Below are 15575 nucleotides of genomic sequence, written 5' to 3' on the forward strand. Positions count from 1 at the left end.
CTTTAAAACTTGGAAACTAATATTGGTGGCTGAGAAGCAGAAAGCTAAGGCGTTTTCCAAGGTCACAAGCAGCTAATAAAATATAAGGAAGATTTGTGGACAATGATACAAATCTGTTTCATTTACAAGCGCTCCCAAAACAATCATTACCTCCTACACGACTCCAGTGCATGGACTGTAATTTCATGCTCTCCTCCCACAGGAACAGATCACTATATAATGCTATGTTTGTGGAAAGAGGTAAGAAAGATTCTCTGTACCAACTAGGAAAATGAACAAAGAAGATTCCACCTAGTTATCATCATCATCATTTATTTACATAGCGCCAGCAAATTCCGTAGAGCTTTACAATTGGGAACAAACACAGAAATAAAACAATAGTGGGTAATGCAGACAGAGAGGTATGAGGGCCCTGCTCACAAGCTTACAATCTATGGTTAGGGAGTAAACTTTAGACAAGATACCCGGGGGTTTAGAAAATCTTGTCATTTTGGCCACGCCCCGGGACCTAATGATTCAAACGCACCATTTTATAGCGGGGACGGGGCCAAATGCCCCGATTCCCTGAGAATTGTGTCATTTTAAATCTAATTCTGAGCACTTCATCATCATCATCACCATTTATTTATATAGCGCCACTGATTCCGCAGCGCTGTACAGAGAACTCATTCACACCAGTACCTGCCCCATTGGAGCTTACAGTCTAAATTCCCTAACATACACACACACACACACACACACAGACTTTGGGAGATTTTTATAGCAGCCAATTAACCTACCAGTATATTTTTGGAGTGTGGGAGGAAACCGGAGCACTAGGAGGAAACCCACGCAAACACGGAGAGAACATACAAACTCCACATAGATAAGGCCATGGTCGGGAATTGAACTAATGACCCCAGTGCTGTGAGGCAGAAATGCTAAACACTTAGCCACCGGGCAGATGCAGGAGGCTGCCATACTCCTGGATTCCGGGTGGGTCTCCTGGGCTCCCGGGAGAGTTGACAAGTATGGTGTATTATGTGGCAACCTGAGGAATCTTTCTCAGGCAGCAAGCACTCTGGGATAGCAATATGTAAGGAATACATTTTACCAAATTCACGAACAATGCATATCTGGCCTAAAGTCTGATGTTATAACTATACATGATGAACACGTCGAAAGGCTTAGGGCCTGATTCATCAAGGAATGCTATGCTGATTTTGTTCATACAATCCATAAATTTGATCTGTGCATGCCCAAAACCGGACCATACGCAACTAAACTCAGCAACGTTCAATTCATCTTCGTATGCAAAGGACACTTACTAGAGGATACGATTTCAGGGAGGGAACAGGGTGGGGAAGGGCATTCACCCCTAGTCTATGTACAGTAAGGGCATGCCAAATTCGAACACACACAGCCACGCCTGAGTCAAGCTTTGGGCATCTCAAAAGTTCTTGTTTTTCTGCCGTATCTCTTGCTACAGGACTAGTCTAAGGGCTAGATTTACTAAACTGCGGGTTTGAAAAAGTGTAGATGTTGCCTATAGCAACCAATCAGATTCTAGCTTTCATTTTGTAGAATGTACTAAATAAATGATAACTAAAATCTGATTGGTTGCTATAGGCAACATCTACACTTTTTCAAACCTGCAGTTCAGTAAATCGAGCCCTAAATCCTTAATTCTAGTGATGACAGTTTTGTATGCATGCTATGACGTATTTGCAATCAGGAGCAATTGTAAAAATGTATTTTATTTTCAGTAGAACATTTTAATAAAAGTATTTCATGAGGAATAGAAATTATAAAAAACACTTTTTATTAACCGTTTTATCATTAATGCCTATATTATCATCAGGTGACATTAACTTAATTTTTTTTTCTGTGTGTTCTTTTGCGAATTTAGATTTCACATAGGTATTGGACGTATCTTGCAGTGTCTTATGTAGTAGAGCTGAGCAGACCTAAACCTATACACACCAATATGTTCCTAGTTTAATTTCCGCATGCATATGTCCGAATTTCGTGCTTTTTAAAACAAACGCACGTTGCGGTCAGTATGTGTGCCTTGATGAATCAACCCTTAAGGCCTGATTTACTAAACTGCGGGTTTGAAAAAGTGGAGATGTTGCCTATAGCAACCAATCAGATTCTAGCTGACATTTTGTAGAATGTACTAAATAAATGATAACTATAATCTGATTGGTTGCTATAGGCAACATTCCCACTTTTTCAAACCCGCAGTTTAGTAAATATACCCCTTAATGTTCATATTTAAATGTTGTATCTGACATGGCAATTGTCGAATTCCTAATTTTAGGACTTGCATATACTCATTTTACATTGCATTGTCAGGTGTGCACTAGTCATAATGTGGGACCTGCTATAACTAAGACATATTGTTAACAACCACCAAGGTTACCTAAAGTGACACAGGGGTTCTATCCACCAAGTGTCTCATTGTCATATATACAAAGCATGTTTGTCTAGACATCCAGGTGAACAAAGACCTTGATTGTAATTCTCAATCTAACTGTTTTTCTGCTCTATCTGAACAAAGCTGATCCAAACAGACAGGATTTTGATTGTTCATCATAATAATTTTGGAGCCAACAAACGGAAAATGGTCAGCTGATTAGGGGAAAAACTAACCATACAAACTGCACTGTATGTTTCCAGCCTTAGTAAAGTTGTTTGACTTTATCAGGGCTTTTGATGTTCAAGGTGAGAATATTATTAATGTCTCTGCAATATTCCAAGGTACTTCCAGAACGGCAATTTTTTGTGTCAGGCTGACTGTGAACATTCACAAAGACATTAATGTACTGCCCGATTCCCCACTTCCTCATGGGAATTTAATGCTTTGGATGTCTATTTTGTACTACAAATAATATTGTTTGTGTTATTTTGTGTTAATAATTGATTTGCTCCTAGCAAGCCATGAGGCATGCAAGACAGTAGACAGTCACATTGTATTCCCTCAGGGGCAAAGAATTTGAAATGCAAAATAGTGATGGGGAGACCTGTCACAAACATGCTCTCAGCTGCCGAGACCTTGCTTTGGTGTTTGCTGTATGAGGTTACACACGATTCCAGCCCACAGTCTCTCTCTACCTATCACACAGGTTATAGACCTACTGAATCGCCCCACACAGCGCTCTCACACCCCCAGACACTTCAGGTTTTTCCACCACCTATGGAATACGGGCAATAGGACCCCAATATACTGTCCCACACTAGCACACAAGGCTTCTAGCTACCACAGGCTAACAAGGCCCCCCACCAGCAAACAAAGGGTTAACTCGTCACACCTCCAGACTGTTACACAAATGTAAATACAAGCACACACTAAGCTTTGTTAATCAAATGTATCAACAAATCACACACCGGCATTCAAAGGGTTAACTTGGTCAAGCTATATTGTTCTTAACAGGCTAATGGATTTGTTAGAGTATCAAGGACGCCACATATTAAATTATAGATTTAACATACAAAAGGACAGGGCATTCAGATATGAAAAAAACAATTAATAAAAGTAATACATTGACATAATATACACCAGCAAAACAGTTTAAAATAAAAAAGGATTAGATTTAGAGTATAACTTACATCAAACTAGTATATTCTGAGCCAAGGGAAATTGACTTGAAGATAAATAGCTTATCGATGAATGATTGATTTCCCAAAACTAACACTTTCCTGTAACTGGTCTCAGCTTTTTAAAGACACCTTTACACCCTTCTCCACCCCCTGGGGTTGTGGTCTGTGACACTTTTTTTAATCACCATTTGCATGTTGGCTGATTTACTACCCAATTCTACTATGTGACTTAACTTTTCTGTGGAGCGTCACACAGACCCAATTTTATTATTAATAAATCCCTATGAATTTGTCCTTAACTTCTCTGTGGGGTAGATTTCTTAATTTGACATATGAGCTGCCCTTCATCATGCTATTGAGGAATATGTGGTTGCTCACTACTTTTATTGATTTTAAGGGGCATATGTCAAAGCTGAATTATTTTTGTCTATATCACATATAGCCTAAGTCAGCACATGGGCACTTTCAGCCAGACACCATGCTGAGTGGTTCCTAAAAGTCTATTCTGGTGTCAAAAACTCTATCCCAGGCCAAGATATATCTCACAGCAGAGGCTCTTTGAAGCTGCCACAGGTGACACTCCTGTCTTCTCACACTGGAATGTGCAAAGCCATCAAATCAGACTTTCTGTCTTCACATTTTAAACTTTGGCAGTTAAACTTATCAATGGATTCATTTGTTATAACATATTTACACTGCAGTAATGCTTTTAGGCCTTATCCCCCAAAATTATGTGAGGGATTAACCCTTATAAATAACTGTAAGTTCTCTATGTTCAGGACAAGACCATTTATGTGATTCAATCTACAGCAGGGCACATAGGAATGACATAGCACTGATTTTTATATTAGTGCTACAAAACAGTCTAAAATAGTCACGCTCTATCTGTATTTATGTCCTAAGAGAGCACATCAGGGGGTATATTTACTAAACTGCAGGTTTGAAAAAGTGGAGAAGTTACCTATAGCAACCAATCAGATTCTAGTTATCATTTATTTAGTACACTCTACAAAATGTCAGCTAGAATGTGATTTTTTGCTGTAGGCAACATCTCCAGTTTTTCAAACCAGCAGTTTAGTAAATATACCCCCTGCAGAAGTTGTTTAAATAATTAACCATCACTGGAAAATAAACAAGGGAACCAATTCCCTACCCCCATCTTTACTTTTAGACTTTTATATTCTCTGATAGAAACTATACAGATGTCCTATCACTTCACATATTCCTATGTCATCCCAAAATAAAATAGTTATATGGACACTGGCTTTTCTTAATCTTTCACCATCACTGAAAGTAGCAGTGTCTAATTAACTGCAGATTGCCTGTTTTACTCCTTGACTTAGGATGGGTAAAACTACAGTCTTTTCAGACGATTATTGGGCCAATCAAACGATGAACGATCATTCGACCCAATATCACAGTAGTGTGTATCCTGCAACGATGAACAATTATCGTTCCAAAGAACATCATATCGATTCATTTGATGTTTAAACCGGACTAAAAATCTCATTCAATGATGGAATGTTGTCATTCCAACTCTGAAGTGTGTATGCACTAATGACCAGCCATAGATCTCTGTGGAGTGTGCAGAGTCACAATCTTTTCAGCCGATGGGTCTGACAGATGAAAAGCACAGATCTGAAGGTAAATCATGTCAAATGTGTATAGTGTGTACACAGGAATCGGCATGCTGATTAGGACTATTTTTTGTTTAATTGTTGCCAAGATCTTTAAGTATATCGCATCGGGAGAAATTCTGTATAGTGAGTACTCAGCCTAAGGCTTGTTAGAGTAGTCTCACTCTCGAGTCGTTATAGCCCCTACTTGTACCAGGACATTAATCATTTTCCCTCAATTTTGACTGGCCATAAATTGTCACGTAAATAGTAAGAGGTCTGTGTAAATCTTATTAATTTTAATTGATTGAAATCTGAGATATAAAAGGTCTGGCCAGTGAATCCCTTCCGTACTGGGCCACTTCAGGGTCTTTCACTGTCTCAATTTACAAACACAAATATTTCATACACGGTTTCAGTTACCAGAAGGTTATCTTTGTGCAAACTGCAAAATTGATTACTTTCTGGAAAATTGTATGGACAATAAATATTTCTACTCATATATAGTTGTATACTAATGCACAGTATTAGGAGGTTTTAAGTGCCAGAGATGTAATAAAAAAAGACAAAGGGTTAGATTTACAAAAATTCTGAAAAGGAAACATATAGTTGTTGCCCATAGCAACCAATCAGATTCTATCTATCATTTATCTAGTACATTCTAGAATCTGAGTAGTTGCTATGGGAAACTCCTGCACTTATTCTATGTAGAAGGTTTAATAAATCTGTGCAAAACTTTCCAATATCTAATGCTGTGTCAAGATATGGAAACTTATCTAGTACTACTTGTAGAGTTTGTTTTCAGTGTTTAAACACTTTGTTGATCTGGGAGCAGCTTTTGTTTAGTTATAATTTGTTCTAAAAAAAAAAGTAAATGTAAACATCACTGAACAAATATTATGATATTCTATAGAGTGTTTTGGTAACACAGGGATTATGCTCTACTCACATAACAGAGAGTGGCATTCAATAAGAACACAATTATACACTGAGGAATGTCTGCACAACTTATTTAATGATATCAGTAATATATGTTGCTGAGTTAATGCTGGCATACCTAGAACCTAGACCTGGATGCCTCTGCTCCACTAATACCCCATTCATACTGCACCAAAATCCCGGGTTTTTGCCGGGGCGAGTTCAAACGACCCGGGTCTTGGTGCAGTATGAATGTCAAAAATCCCGGGTCTAAAAACCCGGGTCTTCAACCCGGGATTTATCGAGGGGTAATTCCCGGGTTGGACCTGGGTTGCCTGCACTATGAATGGTGCAACCCGGGTTTTTCAACCCGGGTTGCACAGAAAACTAGCTGATTGGCTGTCTGCCTGTCTCTGGAGGATGATGTCATCAGTGGGAGCCCGTGGAAGATTCGAGAAGGAGTTTAGGAGAAATGGTGGAGTGCAGATCAAGCTGAAGCAGAATCGGAGTTTGTTCCAAACAATCACCACCCACTTTTGCATCATCTTAATGCGTCAAAAAACCAGTCACCTTTCAATGACATCACCATTTTTCAGCCAATGAAAACTGCTCTGGTGATGACTCCCACAAATTGCCAGGGCACAGACTTGTGCAGTATGAATGGGGTCAACCCGAGAAATTCCCGGGTCCGAAGTGCAGTATCAATGGTGTTTCTGAGCTTGGACGCTCCGAGCCCTGGCAAAAACCCGGCTTGAAAAACCCGGGATATTGCCGGGGCGGCAGTATGAAAGCGGTATAACTGGGTGGATAATTTAAAGATTGCACCGTAGAGGGTTGCTTTAAATACCCTTCAAACTTTTTTGTTTCCTTGCTTCAGGAATGCTGCTTTGACCCTTTAGGTTGTTATAATTTTCAGCCCATCCCTTTACAATGTTGTCAGGATGAAAGCCCCAAATAAAAAATTAAAACGATAATGTTTTAAAAACAAATTTAGCCCAGTTGGAGGTAATTAGGTTCAGCAGATATTCTGCCAGCAAGCTAATTTACCATATGCAGATGACAGCTATGCATTGCTTAGATCCTGCATGTCACTTCCTATTTAGAGTAGACTTTCTTTCAATTGGTATTGTAAAAAATAAAGTTGTTGAACCTTGTAGGCAAATGCAAAACATGAAGGCTATCTATGCAGGTATATCAAAAAAATAATAACTTCAAAGAACATGTCTTCATATTTCATAGTTTGGGAAATCAGAGTGCCACTCTGTACTCAGGAGCAAAACGCGCACAAGAGTTGTGAAGTATAGATACCAACTGTACAGGGAAACCGCAGTAGTCACATGTCTTTCAGAATGATATGTGATATTGCTGTAATGCCATCATATTTCATATGTAATTGTGCGGAAGGTTATTACTGGTTTATTGAAGGGAGAGTTATGTCCCTGGAATACATCTGAGAAAAGTAAAGAAAAGTCAAAACTTTTGGAATATTTTTGAACAAACCATAGTTGACACCCAGGGACATTTCTTCCCCCACATTAGTATTTACATTGCCTCTCTGAATGCCGTGCCATTTCAGTTTGCTTAAAAAGCCTGTGTGTGAAGGGGCAGATTGTCAGCTCTTGGGGTCACAATCTAATTGAAAGACTGTCCAACTCTTCTGCCAGCCCCAGGCATACAGATTATCTTATGCAAGTTTGTTCTCTGTAATTTCATCCGGTTTGTTTTTATAACTGTTATGCATTAATTATTTGTATGTCAATAGCTATCTGTTTGTTTTTATATCCAAATGTCCTGTACCTTTGTATATTAAATCTAAAATTTAATACATTTTATCCTTGATACTCTAACGACTACATTAGAATTTTATGAAGCATATCACTTGACCATGTTAACCCTTTGAATGCTGGTGTATGAATTGTTAATGCATTTGACTGACAAGCCTAGTGCCTGCCATCCTGTATATTTTTGTAACAGTCTAGAGGTGTTAAGTTTGTCCTTAAAGACATTGTCGTTTTATATTCGGCTCTCAGAGTCACCGAATATTGTTGATTTGCAGAAATCACAGTTTAATTCATTTACTCCCAAGTGTCCTTTCACTCTCATTATTTATTTAAGATATGTATTTTAGAAGTAAAAATGAGAAATTGAGATTATTGATCCTATAGTGGTAATATCAGTGGTGGGATTCAGATAAATTCACAACCGGTTCTCTGCCCTAATGACCATTTTAAGTGTACAAAAAGATATACCTAAAGGTAGCTTAATATTTCATGCATTTAATACTCAAATAAGAACAATAAAAGAGGTACAGAAACTAGATTATGTTATAAGAAAGAGTTTTGTGCCATGCTGCTTTTACCCCCCTTCACACTCTGTCATGCTACTTTTGCCCCTCTTCACACACTGCCATGCTGCTTTTACCCCTCTTCACACTCTGTCATGCTGCTTTTACCCCCCTTCACACTCTGTCATGCTGCTTTTACCCCTTCACACTCTGTCATGCTGCTTTTACCCCCCTTCACACTCTGTCATGCTACTTTTGCCCCTCTTCACACACTGCCATGCTGCTTTTACCCCTCTCTTCACACTCTGCCATGCTGCTTTTACCCCCCTTCACACTCTGTCATGCTGCTTTTACCCCTTCACACTCTGTCATGCTGCTTTTACCCCCCTTCACACTCTGTCATGCTACTTTTGCCCCTCTTCACACTGCCATGCTGCTTTTACCCCTCTCTTCACACTCTGCCATGCTGCTTTTACCCCCCTTCACACTCTGCCATGCTGCTTTTACCCCCCTTCACACTCTGTCATGCTGCTTTTACCCCTTCACACTCTGTCATGCTGCTTTTACCCCCCTTCACACTGCCATGCTGCTTTTGCCCCTCTTCACACTGCCATGTTGCTTTTGCCCCTCTTCACACTGCCATGTTGCTTTTGCCCCTCTTCACACTCTGCCATGCTGCTTTTGCTCCCCCTTCACACTCTTCCATGATGCTTTGGCCCCTCTTCACTCTCTGCCATACTGTTTTTGCTCCCCCTTCACTCTCTGCCATGCTGCTTTTGTTCCCCCTTGCTTACATTCCTTCACTTACCTTTTCTATCTGCTTCTTTTTTCTCTTTTTTTCTCTTCTTGCTTCTTGCTTGCCGACTCCTCTCTGCGCCGCTCCTCACTGACGTTGGGTGTGATGACATCACGCCTGACATTCAGTGCGGACGGAGCAGGAAGGAGGAGGGCCGACGTCGCAAACAGGTGAGTATTGTTTTATGTTTTTTTAAAGGACCCTGCTCCCCCCACCAACGAAGAGGGTGGACTCAGACTATAGTCACCGGTTGGCCGAACTGAGCTTAAAATTAGGTATCAGTTCTGGTGAATTAACATTTCCACAATCCCACAAAATGCCACACAGAGCATTTGTAAGAGGTCTGTATCCAAAAGCAAAATAGTGAATTTGAATCTGGTGCAGGGTGCATTTTTGCAGGTTCATAAATGTGCCCCCTCTGTGCTGGATAAAACAATGGTACCTCCATTGCTGCAGGTATAACAGTAATGTTCTTAGACAACCACCCTCCTTACCTAGGGGCAAGGCTGGGTACACACTACAGAAAAATCTTCCTGATGCAATATCTTTAACGATTTTACCAACGACTGAAAGTCCCGAACATCTTGCCGATTCATGTATACACACCATACACATTTTATAGGATTTACCTATGCTCTTCATCTGCCATAACCATCTGCTGAAAAGATGCTGACTCTGTAAACCCCATAGAGATCTGCCTACACTGCTGGTCATAAGTGCATACACACTGCAGAATTGGAACAACATTGTTCCATCATTTACCAAGATTTTTAGACTGTTTATATCATCAAACGATACAATGAGCTTTGGAACAATAATAATCATTCATTGTTAGAACATAAACACTAATGCGATATCGGGCAAATAGTCGTTTATCATGTGATTGGCCCTATAATCGTCTAAAAAACCTGTACTGTGTACCTAGGCTAAGTAAGCTAACAGTCAGATTCTACCACTCATTTATCAAGTACAGTGATGCCCAACAGGGGGCCCTAGGGCCCTATACACCCTTCTAGCCTGCACCTGTGATACCCAGTTCCTACCTAGTGTATTGTCAGATTTATTTGTGGTAGCTTACAACACTGTTCTAACAGATAGGGATCTCTTTCTTTGATTAAATGTATTGCTTTACCTTATTACTGAAATTAAGAGTAATGTGAGGCCATTTTAATGGTCAAAGGGCCACACCGAGCGGTCCCCGAAGTGTGTGAGGTTGCCCATTACTGATCTAGTACATTCTAAAATTATAGCTATAATCTGATTGGCTGCTGTGGGCAATTAATCAACATTTCCTTTTTTGGAAGATTTGATAAATCTATTCCATATTACTCATTGTATCAACACAATAGTACTTCTTCAGAGGTCAGCGGCCTTCCTCTCCCATTGTTGTTGAGTGAACTGGGCATGAGATTTGAAATGCCGACAAGAGGTGTTAGGTGTGCTTGTAACACCTGATTAGAGAGGAGCCATAGCTGTCCAATCAGTTGTTTTCACTTCCATCATAGCTGACTAAATCCCTAGGTGTTGGTTCAGTACAGAAATGCTGCCAGCTCTCCCCTCTTGCTCCTGTCAAATGAGTCCCAGTTCTAGATGAGGTGGAGTTCTTAGGATGCCGGCACCAATGTGCAACATGGGGGAAGTGTAACCGAGAAAGGGGGGTAGTCATCCAAAACTGGACATCCTTTAACAATAAATGCATTGTCACAATTTCAGGCAACTGAAAGATGTCAGGATTAAGGTAAATGATAAACATTTGCAATACAATGAATATAATTATACAAATACATTGCAAAGTTCAATCATGTTTACATTTACCCATCACAGTCATCTACTGCACAGCTGTCCCAATATATACCTGATTCTAATGGGTTGTCCTGTCCCACTGGCAGGGGCAGGCTGGGCTGGGGGGCATCTGCCCCCTGGGCCAGTCCTATAGTGAGCTGCCTTGGGCTGGGTCACTGGGCCACCTGCATTTTTTTCCTTTAAAATGTTCCTAAGAGGCTGCTGAAACGAGTCCTGCTCCCCCGGGCTAACATTTACCAGCCCTTCCCTGCCCACTGGTCATCACTATTGTCCCGACTGCTGCAGTGTTGAGATGATCACCACTGCCTGACACAGCAATGCAGGGGTGTATTTAGTGGAGGGGGGATAGGGACAGCCTAGTGCTAGACACACCTTTGGGGTCATGGCACACCTCCAATATCACTGATCCCCCCCCCCCACCTTGGGCATGGCTGTGTCCTCATTCCAAACACTGTTTGGAGTTTGTATGTTCTCCCCGTGTTTGCCTGTCTTTCGTCCGGGAGCCTTGGGTCCCTCACACACTCCAGAAACATATCAGTAGGTTAATTGGCTGCAGACAAAATATACCCGTGTGTGTGTGTGTGTGTGTGTGTGTGTTTGTGTGTGTGTGTGTGTGTGTTTGTGTGTTAGGGAATTCAGAATGTAAGCTCCAATAGGACAGGGACTGATGTGAATGACAAATATTTTCTGTACAGCACTGCGGAATTAGTGGCGCTATATAAATAAATGATGATGATGATGATAATGATAATGATATGTCTCTTGTCCCCAGGGGCGGATTGGGAACTTAAAGTGGCCCTGGAAAAAATTCTGGAAGTGGCCTCACATGGGCAGGACCAAACAAACAGTGGATGGGGCCAACACAAAAGTAGGTGGGTTCAACTCAATTATCAGTAACCACATCGGTCATCAGAGGCAGACGAGGCTAGTGCAACTCGCAGTGGTAGGTGGAGCCATAGCAACACAAGGCGGAGCCTGTCACAGTAAACGGACACAAAGCGAGTCTATAAAGCATTGTCCTATACTCCTATTTAATGAATGTAAAAAACTGAAAACTGGGATGCAAGAGAAGTGTGACTACATTGCGCAAAAAAAAAAGACATTTGACACACCGCACAAGCAGGCCATGCCAGCCTCCTAGCTATAAGAAAGTAACTCACTTCAGCGATCCCTCTCCCCTTCCTATACCCTCCATCAAGCAGTGAACTCTGCCTAAACTTCTCCTCATGTGTGCAAGTATGTGTGGAACATGTTTGTAGTATATAAATAAAGAGTTATAATAATAAGTAAACGCTCTGCAGAAGAGGGACTCTGAGTTTCAAAATGTATAGGATAATCCATTCAATTCCTAATGAATTTACTTCAAAACCCTGCTTAAAGTGACCAGTTACAGAAATTAAGAAAGATTCCAATGCTGGAATATTGCAAAGATGACAACACTGTCAGGTGTGAGAGTACCACTGTTCTGCAGAAAAATCAGATCATAAACATGTAACAAGGTCTCACAACAAGAAGAAAAATCTTAACTACTACCATATAATGAGGATGAAATACAATTTGGGATTTTAAAAGACACAGGAAGATGCCTCGGTAAGCTGACAAGCAGAACTGTTCCACACAATTAAATGCTGTTGCCAATGATTATCTGGCATTATCTCAGTACTCTCTAAGAGTATTCAGTTCAGGTCACTAACCCATAGGAGTGCGCAGAACCCTACATTAGGGTGTGCACCCAGGGAAACCAAGCAATGGATACTCTGTGCGACAGTTTGCCACCGGAAGGGTGTGACTCTAGCAATGTCTAGGAGGAGGGTGCCCAATAGTGCCCCCAGTTCATGTAATACCAAATAGTGCCCCTAGATCATATTACGCCAAACAATAGTGTCCCCAGATTATATTATACCAAATATTGGCCTCAAATAATATTTTGCCAAGTAGTGCCCCCAGATCATATTAGCCCCAATTCAAATTGTAACACACATTAAAAACACTACACACAGCTCTGTTGTCCTATGTTTGAGTGAACTCACCTCTCACACTGATGTTGTCCGTTCCGCATTGAGTAATGGAAGGGCTGTGAGCACGGGTATCTGAACTCCAGGACGCTGCGCTACATAGGTATCTCCCTCCCTCCTGCGTGTGGTGACCCTGCAGCCTGCGCTCAGTGCAAGGCAGCCTGTCGCTTTACTTCCAGGTCTGCTTCACTGTCGGGCAATGAGCATGCCCCCTGTGGGGTGACATTAAATTAAAAATAAAACAGAATAAAAAAATAAAATAGCAGGCGTCCTTAGTAGACCACCGGCTGACCGGGAAAATTACCAATAAGGAGTAGGGCCAATCAGCTCCTGCTTGTCCCCCCCACTCTGTATATAGCGCTTTCCGTAAAGCAGCCTGGACTAGGTTATGTGCAGTGAGGTTAATGCAGTTTGTTTGATGTGCTGGTAATGAGCAAAAAACCTCCTGTGGTTATTCTGTACAGATCTCCCCCAGTGAAAGAAGTGAGAAGTGGCTGGAAATATGCACAAAACAACTTAGTTTATCAAAAAGAATTTGCTCTCTCAGCAGAAGTTTTACATCGACAAATCCATCCTAAAATTATGAAATATGGAAATACTAGATAGACAGCGCACTTCTTCTTGTAACAACAGAAATGAAAACAACAGGCTGGATATTACTGCGGTTTAACTAGGATGAAGTGATGAAGTGTACCAGCCCCCAACTAGTGCCAGTGACTTCAAGAGCACTGATATCTCTGGAATGCAGACAGTTTGAGATTAGAGAGCAGCACAGTCCAGCACTGGAAGACCACCAGGGACAAAACTATTTAACACAGCATTTAACCCCAACCAACCACTTTAAACTGAACAATGGAAGAATGCTTTAAAGAAACATAGAGGGACATGTACAAGAGGAATGATGGACAGTTATTGAAATGGTGCCAGGAAACAGATCAGGAATATTATATATATATATATATATATATATATATATTAATTAGAAACAGTTATGTAAATAATTAAATATTCACTGTAAAGTACTTTCTAATATGTAGGTAGCATGTGTGAGTGATTTAATCCCTAGGTTGTGTGATATCAAAAGGTATGCATGGTTACAGCAGAGCTATGATGCAATTTATTTATGATATTGTTTGTGGTTAAAATTATTACATAAACATAAACCCAGCTCCTGGCAAGTGCATTAGGTGCAAATTTGCATTTAAGGGTAAATGTATCAAACTGCATGTTTGAAAAAGTGGAGATGTTGCCTATATCAACCAATCAGATTCTAGCTGTCATTTTGTAGATTGTACTAAATAAATGATAACTACAATCTGATTGGTTGTTATAGGCAACATCTCCACTTTTTCAAATATGCAGTTTAGTAAATATACCCCCTGGTATCTTTAGGGAGATATATCCCCAGTATATGATGTCCACATGGAATGCACAATATACTTTTTTTCTGATTCCTAGACGTGAAGAATATGAATAAAAACCTACTTCACTCACTGACCCCGTATCTGTTTGTAAAGTTGGCCACCTTAATCTGTCCATCCGTTCAGGTGTCCAGATGGAACTGTGGATATACAAATTGGTTTCCTAGTTCAACAGTCGTGCTGAAGTGCGTTTACTCCACTGTGCCTCCCATATTAGTGAAATAGAACAATCAGTGTGGAAGAAATCTTGTCACAAATGCACGCAGACACAGTATGAATGCAACTAGTTATGGGCACATTAAACAGAGTGGGTTTTATTTTTACACTTTCTTTGGATCTGCTATAAAAATGCAAGTCAGGAGCAGCGTTTAAATGCCAGTATCCCTAACTAATTGGTAATCCTAGTCAGTCCACAGTGATAGATGTTAACATTGTCTATGTATTTATTGGTGGTGGAGTCTGGGAGCCTGATTCATTAAGGAAAGCAAAGCAAAAAAAAAAGGAGTAAATTTGCTCCTGGACAAACCATGTTACAATCAGGGCCGGTGCTAGCCTCCATGGCGCCCTAGGCATTTTTACAAAATCGGCGCCCCAGTCCCCCCCGCCCCCGCAACAATCGGCGCCCTCCTCCCTCCGTCTTTCCTTACCTCACCACCGCCGCCTCTCTGCTCCGTCTCCTCCCCTCCACTCACTGACACTAGTGAGTGGAGGGGAGGAGACGGAGCAGAGAGGCGGCGGTGGTGAGCAATAGCCTCTTCCCCCCTCCCCCGTGCATCTGAATGCTGTGCGGCGCCCTCCAGGCACCCTCCAGAGCCCGGCGCCCTAGGCAAGTGCCTAACCTTGCCTAATGGGAGCGCCGGGCCTGGTTACAATGCAAGGGGTGCAAATTAGTTTATTATTTTGTACGTAAGAAATATATTGGCTGCTTTTTCACGTAGCACACAAATACGTGAAAGCTTTAGCTTTACATTGAAATTTAAAGTTGATCTAGGACATGCCCTACCCCAGCCATAAACCTGTCCTCACATTTTAAATGTAACTCCCCCTCCAATGCAACATGGTTTTATCAAGGTGCAAATTTACTGCTTTTTTTTCCTTTGCTTTCTTTAATGAATCAGGCCCCGGGTCTTTAACCTAAAC

The 15575-nt window shown here is 41.0% G+C and overlaps 1 long non-coding RNA gene across 1 annotated transcript in view; it reads right to left on the reverse strand.

Annotated features, from left to right (window-relative positions):
* Positions 1-13631, reverse strand: part of LOC142140497 (uncharacterized) — a 129500-nt gene extending 115869 nt beyond the window's left edge. The window contains exon 1 of the long non-coding RNA XR_012688515.1: positions 13030-13631. This is a non-coding gene — a long non-coding RNA (uncharacterized LOC142140497). The remainder of the gene's footprint in view (positions 1-13029) is intronic.
* Positions 13632-15575: the final 1944 nt, after the last annotated feature.

Source organism: Mixophyes fleayi, chromosome 2 (genome assembly GCF_038048845.1).
Source record: "Mixophyes fleayi isolate aMixFle1 chromosome 2, aMixFle1.hap1, whole genome shotgun sequence".
Classification (NCBI taxonomy): domain Eukaryota; kingdom Metazoa; phylum Chordata; class Amphibia; order Anura; family Limnodynastidae; genus Mixophyes; species Mixophyes fleayi.